Here is a 16,062-nt window from a genome sequence, read left to right on the forward strand (position 1 = left end):
TGTCCTTGGTTCCGTTATTTCTTACATTAAGATCCAAACCTGTCATGTCTTACTGGAGAACTGATTTCAGACTCTCCATAGCTCTTGCTGCAAATGCCCTAAGCCATATGCTTGTGGAAATATCCCTTTCTTGTAAAGGGATGTTACGCTTTGCTTTGAGAACAAGCTCTAGCTGCAGCAACATTTTTCTCCATTCAGAGTATCACTGTTAGACTAAGAAAACACCACTATTCTTGTTAAAAATAGATTTCATCTTGTTTATGGGGACAGATGTTCTGTACAGAACAAAACTTGTGCAGCTGCTGTCAAGCTTGCTTTGAATGCCTTGCAGTAATCCCATTGAGATCAATAAAACATTTTTTTAGGCACTAAGTTAATCTTTTCATGCATGCAAGTGTTAACTAGTAACGGCCTTTTTTTAATTAAGTACAATGTATGTGCAACGATGATAATTTTCTGTTAAACTTTTGACAAACTTTGTGTGTATTCTTCATTAGAAAGCTGTCCTTTAATTTTTTTCCTCCCTCCTTCCATGCTGGTTGTATTAATTATCTTCAGCCTTCTTTCACTCATCTTGAATGTTCTGTGACTTCAAGTGAAAAACTTTAAAACTTTAATTCTAGCTCTGAAAAACTGTTCTAACAATGGAATCCATGTGTGGGCCATAACCATGGAAACGGCATAATTTTACAGTGGTGGAACATGAAGGGAAATGACTCTCCTGACTTTCTAAGAATTTGTCTTTAAAAAACCCAAAACCCAAAAAAACTTGCAAAATACTGTTTTAGTATTCCAAAAAGAAATTTTGAGTGGTTTTTTGTTACATTGTCAATCTGTTACTTTAAATCCTCTTTAGTTATGTTTTTTTAAATCCTCTCTAGTTATGCTTTTAAGAACAAAACAAAATGCCAACCCCCCTATAAAAACTCCAAACAAACAAACCAAAAAACCAAACCAAAAACCCCCAACAAAAAAAAAAAGCAAACCCAAACAAAAAAAACCACCCAAGAAAGCAGTTTTCTCTTGCATTGTGTTCTGGGATCTGTAGCTCCATTTGAGTTTGGGGTTTTTTTGTATTTTGCCTGAAGTACTTTCTTCCAACTCTCTCCTGTTTTTTTGTTGTGTCCTTGGTGTTCATTTCTGTACCTGGAAAAAACATTTATGTTCTGAAACATCTACATGCTCTTGCTGAATTCCTGTCATACCTAGAGTGCAAAACAGCTTTACTGGCACGTAGCGCTAATTTGTATTTGAGTACAGGAACTATAAAATCCCACCACCTTTTGAAAATGTGGGTGATTTGTGGTGGCACATGGCATGTCACGAGTCCATCGTGGAAGACAAGGGAAATTCAATAATAGCAAGCAATGTCAGGCAACATTTCTTAAAAAATCCACTAAACCTATTACTTTTAAGAACAAGCACTCTGTATTGCAAACGGGTAGGATATGGAGTGTATGTCTACAACTTTCCCGAAGCTTGCCTGAGGGTCTGAATTGGTAGGTTCATAAAATGTCACAGGATTTTCATCAGGATTACATGATCACAGGTCGTAGTGCTGGAGAAATTCCTGATAGATCTGAACCATTGCCAGCACACAGGTGTCCCTCTTTAAACATCTTAAGCAGTTTTAAAGTTCCTGGGCTTGTTCAGAATTACACACATCTCCTTTTGCTATAAACCATTAAAGGATAAGAACATTCCTATAATGTAGCTGACATTCTTAAAATAGCACTTCTGATTGAGTAGGTATTCTTATAGGTTATGTCTGAAGCTCGTGACTGTCCTACATCTTCGCAGAGCCATGATGGGAAGTTTAAGAACACAAGAATCATAGAATCATTCAGGTTGGAAAAGGCCTTTAAGACAGAGTCCAACCATTAACCTAGCACTGCCAAGTCCACCACTAAACCATGTCCCTTAGCACCACAGCTACACATCTTTTAAATACCTCCAGGGATGGTGACTCAACCACTTCCCTGGGCAGCCTGTTCCAATGATTGACAACTCTTCTGGTGAAGAAATTTTTCCTAGTATCTGACCTAAACCTCCCCCTGGTGCAACCTGAGGCCATTTCCTCTTGTCCTATCACTTGTTACTTGGGAGAAGAGACCAACCTCCACCTGGCTACAACCTCCTTTCAGGTAGCTGTAGAGAGTGATAAGGTCTCCCTTCAGCCTCCTTTCCTCCAGGCTAAACAAGTTTCCCAGTTCCCTCAGCTGCTCCTCCTAAGACTTCTTCTCTAGACCCTTCACCAGCTTCGTTGCCCTTCTCTGGACACGCTCCAGCACCTCAATGTCCTTCTTGTAGTGAGGGGCCCAAAACTGAACACAATATTTGAGGTGTGGCCTCAGGGGTGCCGAGTACAGGGGGACGATCACTGCCCTGGTCCTGATGGCCACACTATTTCTGTTAGAAGAGATGCTGCTGGATGAGACCATTGATCCTCCAGCCCAGCAGTGTGCCGTGGTGACAGCAGCAGGTGGTGTTTTGTAGAATTTGTATGCCTGGCCCCGTATTTCCTCAGCATCCCCATTGTGTCAGGGATGCCAGCCGGTATTTCCCTGGCTAGTCCTTGTCAACCCACTGTGAATCCGACAGCTGCCTTTGGACTTGCTGGTGGTACATGCATCCACACCTTTCTCTAGCAGGAGCTTCAGGAAGCTCACTGCCAGCTGTGAAGAGAGGCATTCTTACTGGTTTGAAGCTAATCTCCAGTAGTCTCCTCAAATGAGGAAACTGGCAGGATTTGAACACTGGTGCTGCATTGATTTGCTTTTCCCTTTTCTTCCTGCCTTCCCGTTTGTAAGCTGTGGTCATATTCACCGAGAGCCTCATCTTCCCAGCTGAGGGGTCCCAGATTTTGTAGTTTGGCCTCACATGGCAGCTGCTCCATCCCTCAATCACTTCACCTACCCTACTATAGACATTCTCTAACTCCATTATGCATTCTTTCTGGTACAGAGACCAGAACTGAACACAAGATGCAGATGCTTTATTGTTTTGTACAGTAACATTTTCAAGCACCTTGTTTTCAGAACCCTTTCTAATGATACACAGTGTTTTATTGCCTTTTTCTTTGGTCGGCTACTGCAGCTGATGATTTCAGAGAAAACAGTGACTCAGCCTTCCTCCCGCAGTTGGAACTGGAGAAAGTGCAAGTGTTAAGTGCTTAAGGAGGTATTGCTCAGAATATGTTTCCTCTAGATGCATTACATCACGTCTATCTATGTTGTAATGTATCTGCTGTCTTTTAGCAACTTGCTTCATTTTGTCAGATCCTTTGGATATTTTTCCCATTGGCATGGCTTTTGTCTGCCCGCAAGAGCTTCATAGCACCTGCAGACTTGAAGATTTCACTTAGCCATTTTGTGATGCTGAATAAAATCACTTCTTGGGGACCTTACTCCAGACTCATCTGTATCCATACCTCTCTTGCCCATAGGCAAAAGGCTTATATAGAACTTGTGTCAATACTGACAGTAAATTCTTTATCTGAGTTGCTCAGATACTGCATGTTCTGTAACTCAATGTGTAATGAGATTGATCCCACCTGCCCTGCGTAATGATTGAGTAATTTCTTTTGCTGCTCTTAACCTCTTTGAATGTAGCTTCCACCAGAACTATTTAATTTAATATCTTACTGTTCAGTATGCCTGGATAGATAACTTTGTGGATGTGCTCAATGATGTGGTGTAAATGAATTTAAAGTTTCCAGGTGCATGCCCTTTTAGTTCAGGGCAGAGTTGAGCTAAGATGAAGGAAAATGAATGTGGATTACTCTCAGCATCTTAATCAGAAGTTGGGGTTTTTTCAGTCTCATAAGCTAGTATTTAACAACCATAAGCCAAGTGATTTAGGAGGAATTTCTCTCAGTGGGAGAGGGGAAATTGTGATTGGAAAGTGTTGAAAGACTTTTGTAGATGCTGTAAGCTAAGGAGATTAAACATAGCTTTTGTTTTTAAATGACAATGGGTGGGAAGCAGAAGGCAGGTATAAAGAGAAGATTGAGGGCAGTGCAAAATGCAGCAGGTAATCAGCTCCTGATTTGGCAATTTGTTGTCAGTTATGGAAGCAAATATAAACTGAACATGTTCCTGGGGTACAGGACAAGTTAGCCGACACTGACGCTTGTACTGCTGTAATAACATCGTGCTCACGTGTGTTTAGAGCTTTGAGGTATGTCAGATACGATGGTGATCACACTGTAAATGTGCCTGGTACCTATGTTGTCAACCAAACATATAATCCGAAAGAAACCTCTTAGTGTTCTGTGCAGTACTTCAATCGGTCCTCTAATTTTTCCTTGCCTTAGTTTTGTGTTGCTTTTGTGTTTCAGAGGCAACAGCTTGCATTAAAACTAATAAATGATTAAACAGAACTTCTCAGAAATGTAACGTAAGCTGCATGTTTCCCGAGAAAGATCTCATAGTGGTTCATTCTTGGCTGTTTGCTAGTTAACCTTTTCAACGGGCATAAATGAAAGCATTAAATCATTACTGCTGATATTTGCAGTTGAAGCAAAGATTTAAACAAAGATAGTAAAGGACTACAGTGCAATGTGGATCTCCTATGAAGCAGGGTTGTAAACAAAAGATGTGGTTTTGTACACTGAATTTCTTCTGATCTGGCCAAAGCACAAAAAACCACTCACAAGTTTTGTGGATGGAGGTGTCTGTTCTATAATCGTCCCCCCATCTCTCCCCATGGTAACAGATAAAAGTGTACAGTTAATGGTGGATATTCAACTGCCGCTGTGCCGAAGGCAAATGCAATAAATATGTCAATAGGGGAAAAAAGCCTCTAAGTAAGCAAATGGTATTTTTACTGCTGTTGATTGACTTCTGAATACTGTGTCAGGTACTGGTGTCTGCAAATTGGGGAAGCTACTAAAAGTAAAAATAGTTTGGGCATTCAAAGACTTGTAAGGATGCTTTAGAAAAATGGGCCTTTATAGTGATCTAGTTCTACCTCTCATTCTACATAGCTAATATAAGAAAAGATTTGATTGAGTTACTCTTTAAAATTGCCCTAAAATTGCCTTAATGGGAAATGATATAATAAAAGGCTGTTAACATTCAGCTCTACAGACTGCTAAATTGGAAGTAGGTTAGACTTAGGTTAGAAAAAAGGGATGCACTTTAACAATGAAGGAAAAATGTACACCTATGGAACAGTCTAACTGGTGGTTTACGTAATTTTTTAAATCATATTATAAAACTCTTTAACAGCTTTTCCTTACAGGTGTGCTGTCAGAATAAATTCATCATATCTCCAAGGTCTTTGCTTGATAGGTTGGATGATCGTCGCACATCCTTGAGATTCTCAACAAACGCAATTTTACAATGCAGGTTTTTTTGAAAGGTGACTTGTGTTTTTTCTGCTTAATTATTTACTCTTTCAAAAAAGAAAAATATTTTGACATAGATGATATCTCAACTTCATTAAAGACTAGAGGAATGTCTAGCTTTCTTTTTAGCCTGCCAGAGAATAACAGGAAGGCAGAGTTTCATCCTTTGGAATCCAGCCTCTAAGACAACATCCTTCAGCATCACTCACACAAAGGCTAAAAGCTGAATGATTTTTGGTACTGGTAGATTGCATCTTACGATGAGTCTGTGATATTCCTTGTTCAGTTGGAAGGATTGTTGTCAAATGATGTGTGTTACTCGGCTTCCTGGAGACTGTGGTCTGTGGTTCCTCGTGTGCTGCGAGCCTTTACTCTTCACTGGAATGAGAGATCGGTTCATGAACTGAATATCTGAATTCATTTCAAGGGAATACTGTTAGGTTAGTCAGTCAGTTCCTGCTACAGGAGAAACGGATTAAATTTCTTGTGGTCTGCCGCTTACCACAGCTCTGGAAAGAGATCAGTGCTGCAGATGGGGTGAGAGTCTGAGCCTCTGTAGTTGTCCATGGAGCCATATTCTCATTTTACCTTGAGGTAGGAACATGAAGCTCACAAAATATTCCTGTTTTCGATGATTAGATGTTACTCTTGGAAAGAAGATATTAAATTGCGGCTCCATTTCCAAGAAAACATTTGAGGAAACGCTGCAATGCAAAATGCATAGTTTCATAAAAACAAATACAGTGTTAGAGATATCTGGTACTCAAGGCATCCATAAATCATAGACAAAAATATTTGTGACAGGATCCACAAAGCCTATTTGAGGACTATGCTGCCCAAAACCATCTCAATGGGTGTAGCAGTAACAGTAGTATTTTTTTTCTTTAAAATAGTCTTTTTATCCTCCAGTGAATTCATGTAGGTAATCGGTTTACTTGGCAAGGTTTTTTTCTTATTTTGTAGCCCCTCTAATGTTGTTACAGCTTCTTTCCTGTTCTGTTATTGTCATCTGCATATGGTATTACAGAAACCTTGGTTGGAAAAGGCCTCTTGAGGCCATCTGCTCTGTCCTCTGAATACCTACTTGGGATAAAAACAGTTTTCCTTGAGAACTGGTTTACCTTTACAAGGTATGTAACAATTTGTAGAGAGCATAGTCAAAAATAATTTTTCTTTCTGCCTATTCAAATTGGCAATTTGTTCCCTCCCTAGTAGCACAGTAAGACATGCAAGAATATAAATGCAGAACATGATACATTCAATGGATCAGTCAGTAGGAGTAGAAGCGTGTGAAATCTGATTAATTTTTAATTTTGCTTTGAAGAACTACTTTGGAGCAGATAGGAGACGTAAGGTTGGTTCATGTTGTACAGCCATAGATGTGGTTTGTGTGACAGCATTCACGTGCATTTAGGAAACATGTTCTAGGAGAAAAGTCAGTCCAGACCTCCATCACGTGAGAGAATCCAATGGGACAGCTCCCCAGAATGCTCTCAGGTCCCTATTTATAGTCACAAACCAGATTAGGAGCCTTTCTTTTCTTTTTTTCTCTTCAAATCTTAGCATTGAATGACTTTCTTCTGTATAGAGATCTGAATCCTATAATAGTGCTTCAGAAAGGGAAAGGTTTTGCACAGCGAAGGCGGCAGGTTTGTAAACGTGATCTGGAATGAGTAGCTACCTCAATGTGTAGTCTCAGTTTACTTCTCAGTGAATGAAGTTTTTAAAATGTTGCCAGAATCCACTAATCTTTTTTCAGTGTTAGATGTTAAATGAAAACCGTATTTGGAGAATAAAGCGAAGAAGTTTCAAGCCAGAAAAGATTAGAGAGCGCTGGGGAGACAGGGTAAACCCAAGGGTAAGAAATATCATCAAAGTTCCTGATGCGACTCTGTGGCTAATAAAAATACGTGAAGGGAATGAACATTCACTTACTGTTGTGGTGTCTGGATACACAAAAAAGTCAAATTGTTACTTTTATCTTTGGAATTGTGACAGCGTTTGTTTCATTTATGCTATTATGAGTTGATATTTCTGTAGTGGCTGGTGTTAGCCAGAATTAAGATGCATTAGCCTATAGAGGACCTAATGCTTAATGGAAATCTTTGAAAAATATGATACAAATAACTCGCTAAGTGCATTTATGCAATTTTGAGCATACTGATATGACCTTCACGCTTCAATTTCTTTTGTCCTACTTGTTTTTAAATCTAGTGTGTGTCAATCACAGAAAACAGTCTCTCTTACACTAAATTCTATTAGAAGACCATGTACTTGCAGGAAGCTGTTCAGTATACTTGTCCCAGAGGTGCAGCGTCTCTTCAGTTAATGCGCTTATGGAACCGATTTGCAGTGGAACGTGGAAGTAAGAAATCATTGCAGCGTTTGACTTCAATATAGTAATGGTGCTGATCTTGTAGGTAGCTTGTTTGGTTAGGTCCCAGTGCAGTAATGGGATCTATGTGAATGCCGCTGCCTGTGCGGGGAGAGATCGCAGTGGAAACAGCAGCTCAGGTGTTAAGAAAGTGTTGATTATATTTTAATGTTTGTTTTTAAGTTAAAAATATGTGTGTATCTTAGCTGCAGAGCTTTCCCTGGAGGTGTTTGAAATTGCATGGCTAAGTTCCTGGAATGTAAATTAATGTTTTCTGCCTATCTGTGCGTACATGATAATGTATTTTTCTAGTGGTTATGTTTACCGTTATTTTCTTGAAATCTGTTGTGTAGGCACACTTAACCAAATAGTCTGCTTCAAGAGTAATAAATGCTGTGATAAAACATTTCCAATACATCAAGAATTAGAAGAAAATTTCAATACAGCTTGTAATTTGTTGTAGTCGCTTAAATTTTTCAATGTTCTTTAATTACAAGTGGAATTTAGAGATTAGCTTCTATCACTGCAGAAAAATTAAAATCAAATGTGGTATTTTCTATTCTGCAGTTTTAGTTTTACTCAGGTGGCTGCAGTTGTTTGTATATTCTAGTGACAAGCAGGAATTTTTTTTGCTACTTTATAAAAAAAGTGCATGGAAACTATTAAACATATATAAAAAGACAAAAAGCTGCAATATTTCTCTTCATTTAACTTTCCAAATTAATTGTCACTGCAACATATTTGTCTGCTGGAGGAAAGCTCCATTCCATACGCGCTGATCTGGATTCTGTGCAGCAGGAGCTGTTGCAGGAGGCGACTTGAGGTTTTTCCTTTCATTTTGTGTTTTAAATGTTTCAGCTTTGTGTGTTGCCATTTCATTGTCTCCTCAGAGTACTACAATTCAGTTTTGAAATTTTTAGTAGGCTGCCTTTAAATCTCAGGTCTAATTCTCTGTGGTATTCAAGTTTTATCATGTTTTGCAGCCACAAACATGGATTGGAAATGAAAGCAAGTGTGATGTTAAGGATTTGGTGAGAGCAGGGCTAATAAATTTATTGAGCCTTGTTATTTTTTCTGATAAGTAGCAAAGCAGTGACCCTCTGCCCTGATAATCTCTGAATCTCTTCCAGTTGCTACACCTATGGTTAAAGTTCAGTTTCCACGTGGATTTTGTACCCAATACGAGAATTTTATTACTCAACGTTGTCTCCTTTTAACCGAATAAACGTGCAGACCTTTTTCTTAGGTTGAGTTTCTTACTTGTTTGTTTTACTAGTTCCCCTTTCTTGTCTCCCCCATATTTATATTTGTATTTCAGCTTTTGTTAGCTCCCTGATTTGCATCCCTATTCCTCATCCTTACAGACTTTGAGTAATTCTTGTTTTCTAGTTCTTGGTGGGTTCTAGTTTCTATTCTGACCTCTGATCGGCTCCTCAAGTCCCAGTTACGGTCACGTGTACTGAGATGGCAAGTAGATGTATTAAAAGCAGGCAGAAGGAATATAATGAGTTATAGTTTATATAATTACCTCTTTAAGAAAATTTAATGTGTGTGCATTTATACTCATCTTTCTTCAGGGTATAATTTTTAGTATGATCTAGTTACACTCTGAGACAGTGGTTCTTGTAAAGTTGATTGCAGCTCAAGACAGAGTTGGCATTTGCTATAAAAATGTTCAGCAACTGTGTCTCACGTGCTTCAGTGACGAGAATCTTTCTTTTAATAATATTTCTTGCATTCCATAATTATCCATTTGTAAGCTTGGCTACCTTTTCTCTAAAGGTTTAAGAATAAAGAAAACATACAATAATGTCCTCTTCATATGCAAAGACTAACCCTGACACTTCCCGCTCTGACACGATGTAGGCGATAATGGTGAAATCCGTATGTAACACTTAATTTGTGCGTAGTGACCTGTATTCTGCTGTAGTAATTACGCTCATTGCCTAGCAGTATAATTTTTGTCCTTCAGTTAGGTGGGCAAAACATAATCTTGTTAATGAACAGAATGAGACAAGGAAAATGCTTTTGATTTGCATGTGGCATGCCCAGCAGCTAACAAATTGCTTCAGATAATGTGCTTTATTAAACAAGTACAGCCTTGCAGAAAAATGATTAGGCCAATGCAGTTTTAGAGCTATTTTTCCTTCTGTTTCTAAACGTATTTCTTTATTGTTACAGATATTTCAAGACTTTCCTTGCCAGCAGGTAAGTTCTCTTCTTTCATTTATGTCTTGATGTGACAGCAGGCAGCTTCTAAGGGCTTGCTTGCAATATAGTTGTGCTTTTATATAAACAGAATATCGGTTCTTTTTGGCACTGTCATGGTACTTAGTCATATGGAGATCTGAGCTCAAAACAAAACCTCTTGAGGTACAGATTTTTTTTTTACATTTAAATAGTATATTTTGACAAGGGGAGGAGGTAACTGAGATATAAATATATGCAGTTGTTAAATACGTGTGTGATATGGTTAATGCTTAAAACGACTCATCAGTGTGTGATACAGCTGTCAGAAGAACAGATTAGCAGCAGCCACAAATAGTCTTAGCAGTGAATCAGAGGGACAATGTGCAAGGCAGTGTGGATGGGTGGTTTATGGGTGGAAGGAATCTCCCCAGTGCTAGTGGAGAAGGTGACATATTTGTTCTTTTGCCTGGGATCACAGGTGACTTGGGCCGGAGCTGGAAATATCCCTCTGCTCTGTTGGACCCTGTGTCTCCTATCAGTGGTTAAAAATGAAAAAATCCACCCCAAAACAACAACAAAACCACAACTGCAACAAAAAACAACCCACAAAAAGAGAGTCTTAATTTCTTTAAAAACATTTTTTGTTTGTTTGATACACTTGGTCTTTAACCAAGTATTAACCTTTAGAAATTCACTTGTGCTGTAGGCTCAAGTTGTGCTGTAGAGCTCGGAATGATGATGTCTTCTGTTCCCCAGCATTTTGTCCCTCTACTCATTGTTTGTGAGTTCTAGAATCATAACTGTAGTACACTTTTACTCCTGGTTGAGCAAGTTTGGGATTAGATGTTATCAGACTTGCTGCCTTCTGTCCTTACTCTGTGTTGGTGATTTTTACTTATGTATCCATTATTTTATTTCTTCGCACTGAGATGTGCTTCATATCTGTCCACAAAATAACATTTTTACAGATGAGTATCTAAAGTATAATGGTACTTGCTCAGGAATCTGTTCTGGAGGTAGTTGCTCTTTCCTGTTTGAATCAAATGGCAATTTCAATGAAAAGCTTGATAGCTGACATGTAGTCTTTTCACAAGAACTTCAGAGTGGTTGTTCTGGGGAAAAAAAAAATCCTGTTTATTTGAAGTAATGATGAGACAGTTAAATGTGGAAAAAGCTGTTTTGTGGTTTTTGTTGTTGGTTTTTTTTTTCCTTTTAAGGAAGGCATCTTAAAAATGATTTTTGAGTGCTGGGAGTGGTTGTCAGGAAGGCAAGTACTTGTGGAGAATATTAGAAAAATAAATGTCAGGACTTGAGTCAGGCAGACAGGAAGATAAGGGATGTTGTGTGGTTTTTTTTCCTGCAGCTTCTAAAACAAGGATGTATGATGAACCTTCTTCAGAGTTTCCATTTAGGACTGATACTGTGAATTTGAGGCACAATGAGATTATTCTTTACAATTTGGGGGTGTGTGTGTGGGTGTCCTAATTGTACTTTTTAGCTATGTCATTGGAGTACTGATAGAGGGCAAAAATTTGCCCAGGATTTTGAAATGGTAACCTTTTTCCATGGTAAAGCAAGAGGTCTTTATAAGGGGTAGAAAAGCTATACACCACAGCTTGCCTATAGCAGGGACTTGACAGTATTCACTGATAAAGGATCTAAGGAAACCTGTTTTAAAAAACATGCTTAAAATACCGTCAAAAGAGAAAGGTGTGTCAAGCAGTCCCACAGAGGTCTTGATTTGTCCTGTGCTATTACAGTATTTTCATTAAGGACTGTGATGATGGACTTTTTGTGCCTATTCAATCTACCAGTAACAGCAATACAAAAAAAAGTTATGAACACATTGAATTAAAATTCAAAAGAAATTTGACAAATGGGAGAAATAGTGAGGATAAAAGATAGAATGCATTTGAATAAAGATGAGGTTCTACATTCAGATGGGAAGTTTTAATCAGAACTCATATTTGCAAATAAATAATGGTATTTTCTTATTTCAAACTTTGAGGGACTTTTATATTTTTTTTCTGGGTGCCACTTTTAGCAGTGGACAATAGATGTCACTAGAAATGCTCTCACTTTTGCTACCTGGTTTTAATACTCCAAATTTGCATCATAATACAATGGGAGGTTTTGCAGTATTTGAAGACTTTGCAGTAGGGAGGAGACTAAGACATTACAGTAAAGACCATTTTGTTTGAGATTATATTACATGTAAATTTGTTATAGTCGGTGGTATACCAAGGTCATCCGGAACACTGCCTTTTCACTTTGATTTCATAGCAAAGTCTTCTTGTAAAGAAGGATTGTTTGTGAGCTGTTGAATGCATTAGTTGATTAGGTTGTTAGTTAAACCATTACTCAGGAGAGGTATCCTACATTAATCTATATCATTGCTTTGAAGTCTATGGGTAACTTGCTTTTTTACTACCCTGTAATTGAGGCCATGGATATGAGCGTAGAAAAGTTTTGGAATGCGAGCCAGTAGGGGCTTGGAGGGCAATTGCTAAAATATTATAATTTCAAAGCCGGATAGAGAACACAGTACTCCTGTCTATATGTGAAGTTCTCTTGGAACGTGAGTGTGTTCACAGTACGCCGGGAGGAATGAAAGACTAGTTCCCTCTAGTAAATACAGTTAAACTTTTGTCTGTTGGCACTGTTGGGATTAAAAACAATCCATCCTGGATTTTGTCACAATCTGAATTTAAAACAGGTATAACATCTGTGTGATGTAGGTGACTTTTTACTTTAGACTTGGTGGTCCTTCGTTCTTGATCCTGTAATGCAAATAAGTATTTATTACCAGAATCAAGAAATAGTAAGAAAGCAAAAAGCTATACTGAAGAACTATACCAGATAGGAAGAGGAGAATAAGAGAAATAAAAGAAATGAACATATACTGGGTTTTCAGTTAATGGAACAAAACATTCTCCCAGAATGGAATCTTAGATACAGACGTTTGTTCCTGATAACTCTCTCCTTTAGAGAACATCTGGTGAGCTGAGTAAAAGCTTGCTGTCTCCTAGCATAAGGTATCAAAAAATTTAATAGGAAATTAGTGTCCTTTGTGTAGCTTAATTCCAGATATACGCTGTATGTGAAGTATGACTGATGTTTTTGTGCGCATTTTTTGATGTATGATGTACAATTTAGGTAAGCACCATCCGTACGCAGTCATTGTTATCTTGAAATATTAAATGGTTTTGGAAGTATTTTTAGTTCCAAGTGCTCATACAGGACAAAAAAACCCTCCACCTTGTTACACAATTTCAGCTCAGCCCAAAGAAATTGTTCTTTCTGAATTAAAAACATGTCCTCATTCAGTGTTTCGTCGGTGTGTATGGATTTGCTTATTACGTAAGGCCTGCTAGTGATCCATTTAATTAAACCAGATTCATCTCCTGGCACCTTGCACGGAAGAACACTGCCTCAAAAACAACCTGCTGCTGCTTTTTTCTCTTACCCACCGGATACGAGGTGGGGTGTTTAATGCTGTGCTGTGTAATTAGATCTTTATCCTAAATCTACACCTGTCTGTGTGATGAACTTAAATATAGCAACTTGAAATGCAACATCGCTTTTCAGACTAGAATGAAAAAAACCCAACGGCATGGATACTTTCTGTGATGTTAAAAGATGGGAAATTAAAAATCAGTTGAGGAATTGCCAGGTGAAGTTGCAGTAGCAAGAACCAATAGAATTGAGAATATGCAGAATTCTTAAAATAAATGTTCACTTGTATTCCAGGGATTAATAAATTATGCAGCAATTATTCATGCAGCTGAGAACAAACTTAACATGAGCAGAGAACTGTTGTTAATGTCCTTTCTTAAAGGGGGGGGAAATAACTGGCTGTGTAGTCAAAAGTAAAAAAAAAAAAAAAGTACAAAATAGTGGCTTTTTGATTTATCACTTCAGTTTTAAATAAGAACTAAATACAAGCTGCACTAAGACTATAAACAGTTCCTCTCATGTCAGAATGCCGGGCATGGTGCTTAAGGGATTACACAAGGAAACCTGCACTGTCTTTTTCACCAAGAGTAGTATTTTCAGTAATCTCTTTGAAAATCAGAATTTATTTTTTTCTTCTAGGAATATTTGCACATTTTATTAAGAATTCTGATTTTATCCAACAGTAAATTTAATTTTCATATATTTGTCATGGATTTCGTTGTAATTTTTTTATTGCACTTAAGTTGAGGGACTCTTACAAATGAAAGAGTATGGAACTGAAAACTTCTCAATTTATGAAATGTTAGTGCTCTCAAGTTAGAATAGCTGTCTGCATGCCCCTCATGGTTCAGAAGATGAGAAGACTTTTCTTTTGATGCAAGTATGCCTTATAGTTTTAATTCTTTTTACGGGCGAGGGATTTGATGTTTCTAGACTTCCAAATACTTTATTATTACTGGATGAGATTATTGCTGACAAAACTCAAAAGTCACTTTGAGGAAGTTTCCCTTGTTATTTGTGTGTTAAATCTTCCTATTTAAAATTTTTGTTGAGTAGGTTTAATAATCTAATCATCTGTAGCTCATAAAATGCATTTTCCCATTGTTATATACCTCTGATACTTGGAAAAGCAATATATTTATCCTTTGTAAGCTATTGCTGTTAGGTATCTGGTTATTTTGCATTGAACGCTTTGGAGACGTGGGGAGATGACAGCTAATCTTGACATGAAGTTTATCTCTTTGCAAGCCTTTCAGTTGAAACTTTCTATGCTTATTTTGACTGTGCTTTTGACACTGCCCTCTTCCCTGCACTCCCATCCATGTTTTATAGCTAATGTCCACACAGGTTAATAGGTGATCCTGCTCTAGCAGGGGGGTTGGACTAGATGATCTCCAGAGGTTCCTCCCAACCCCTATCAATCTGTGAAGGGTATTTGGTAAGGCTTTGGAACTTAGGGGATTTTGTTATTGTTTTGGGTGGGGTTTTTTAGTTTATGAATTATTTTTTTTTGTGATAGGCAAGGCAGAGGGTGGGTATCTGCTGAGGACTGGAGAATTCATCTGTCTTCTCTCACAGGACTAAAAAAAAATTAAATAAATTCAAGAGCAGAGCCAGCCTCGCAAATAGAGGACAGTGAGGTATAATCAGGGCATCAGGATATTATGAATGAGAGATTCTGTTGCTTCTTTACAACACACAACCTTCAGTAGCAGTCACTGAAACTTTGTTCTGGTGCAGAATTACTTAAGGAAAACATGAAATTTTGAAAACTGAAGAAATGAATAATTATGGTACACAAACATGTATTCTCTACTCTGTCCTCTGAGCAATAGCCTGCTTATGGCCAGGACAATTCACTCTGTTTTTATAGGACTACTCCATAGAAAGTACCGTTTCTGAGAATTTCTGTAACTCCTTCAATTGCAGTTCTTTCACCTTAGGTGTATAATACATGTGACAGCTTTCTGCGCGAGTTTAAATCCACACACCACATTGGTCTCCTGTCCGGTTATAGCCACATCCCGTATTTTAGTGTCCTACCATGGAGGCAACCTAAACGAACAATAACTGACTGAACCTTGATAAGTTTTTCAAGATGTTACCTCTTTTTTTTTTTATTTTTGTTTATTTCTCCTCGTTGATAAAACACAAAAGTATTGGAAAGAAAGGTTTTCCCCATCCCTCCATCTTGTCACGAAGTTGTTATTTCTACAGTAGGTTTTGATGAGACCTGAAGTTTTCTTGAAGGAGTGCATTGGAGAGGCTTGCTATAGTATCTGAGTATGTTAGTACCTGAGGCTTTCATAGCAGCAACTCTGAAGTAAAGGAAGGGTGGGGATGACAGTGTTACTGAAAGATTCCGAAAATCAAGTTGGAGCTTGTGTAGCTGATTTATATAAAATGTTAGTTGTTTGAGTGTGTTTTTTGTTCTGTGAGACCTGGTTTGGGAGTGGTTTGAGATCTTCTCCCAAAATACACAAAGCTTGTTTGAAGTAGAACATCACGGGCTACAGTGACCCAAAAGGAAAAACATTGCATGGCTGAACTTTTGACAACTACTTTGTTATAAGTTACGCCTAAAATGACCATAAACAAAAGATTATATGAGCTTTCCTTTAGTCTGTTTTTACATCCTTCACAGCTCTTAATGTATGGCTCCACTGCTCTGCTTGTGTAGTTAACAACTTTT

At 38.0% G+C, this 16,062-nt stretch overlaps 1 protein-coding gene and 1 long non-coding RNA gene across 14 annotated transcripts in view; one reads left to right on the top strand and one right to left on the bottom strand.

The window, feature by feature from the left end:
* Positions 1–16,062, bottom strand: part of LOC142600292 (uncharacterized) — a 429,271-nt gene that overhangs the window by 337,297 nt on the left and 75,912 nt on the right. The window lies entirely within an intron of this gene.
* PTK2 (protein tyrosine kinase 2) overlaps positions 1–16,062 on the top strand; it is a 224,129-nt gene that overhangs the window by 34,673 nt on the left and 173,394 nt on the right. For 12 of the 13 annotated variants that reach the window (XM_075743219.1, XM_075743225.1, XM_075743226.1 and 9 more), the window contains one exon: positions 9,906–9,932. The exons of the other annotated variant lie outside the window; for it this stretch is intronic. The gene's annotated coding sequence lies outside the window, so the exon portion shown is untranslated. The remainder of the gene's footprint in view (positions 1–9,905; positions 9,933–16,062) is intronic. 13 annotated transcript variants of the gene reach the window in all.

The sequence above is a fragment of the Balearica regulorum genome, chromosome 2, assembly GCF_011004875.1.
Source record: "Balearica regulorum gibbericeps isolate bBalReg1 chromosome 2, bBalReg1.pri, whole genome shotgun sequence".
Classification (NCBI taxonomy): Eukaryota; Metazoa; Chordata; class Aves; order Gruiformes; family Gruidae; genus Balearica; species Balearica regulorum.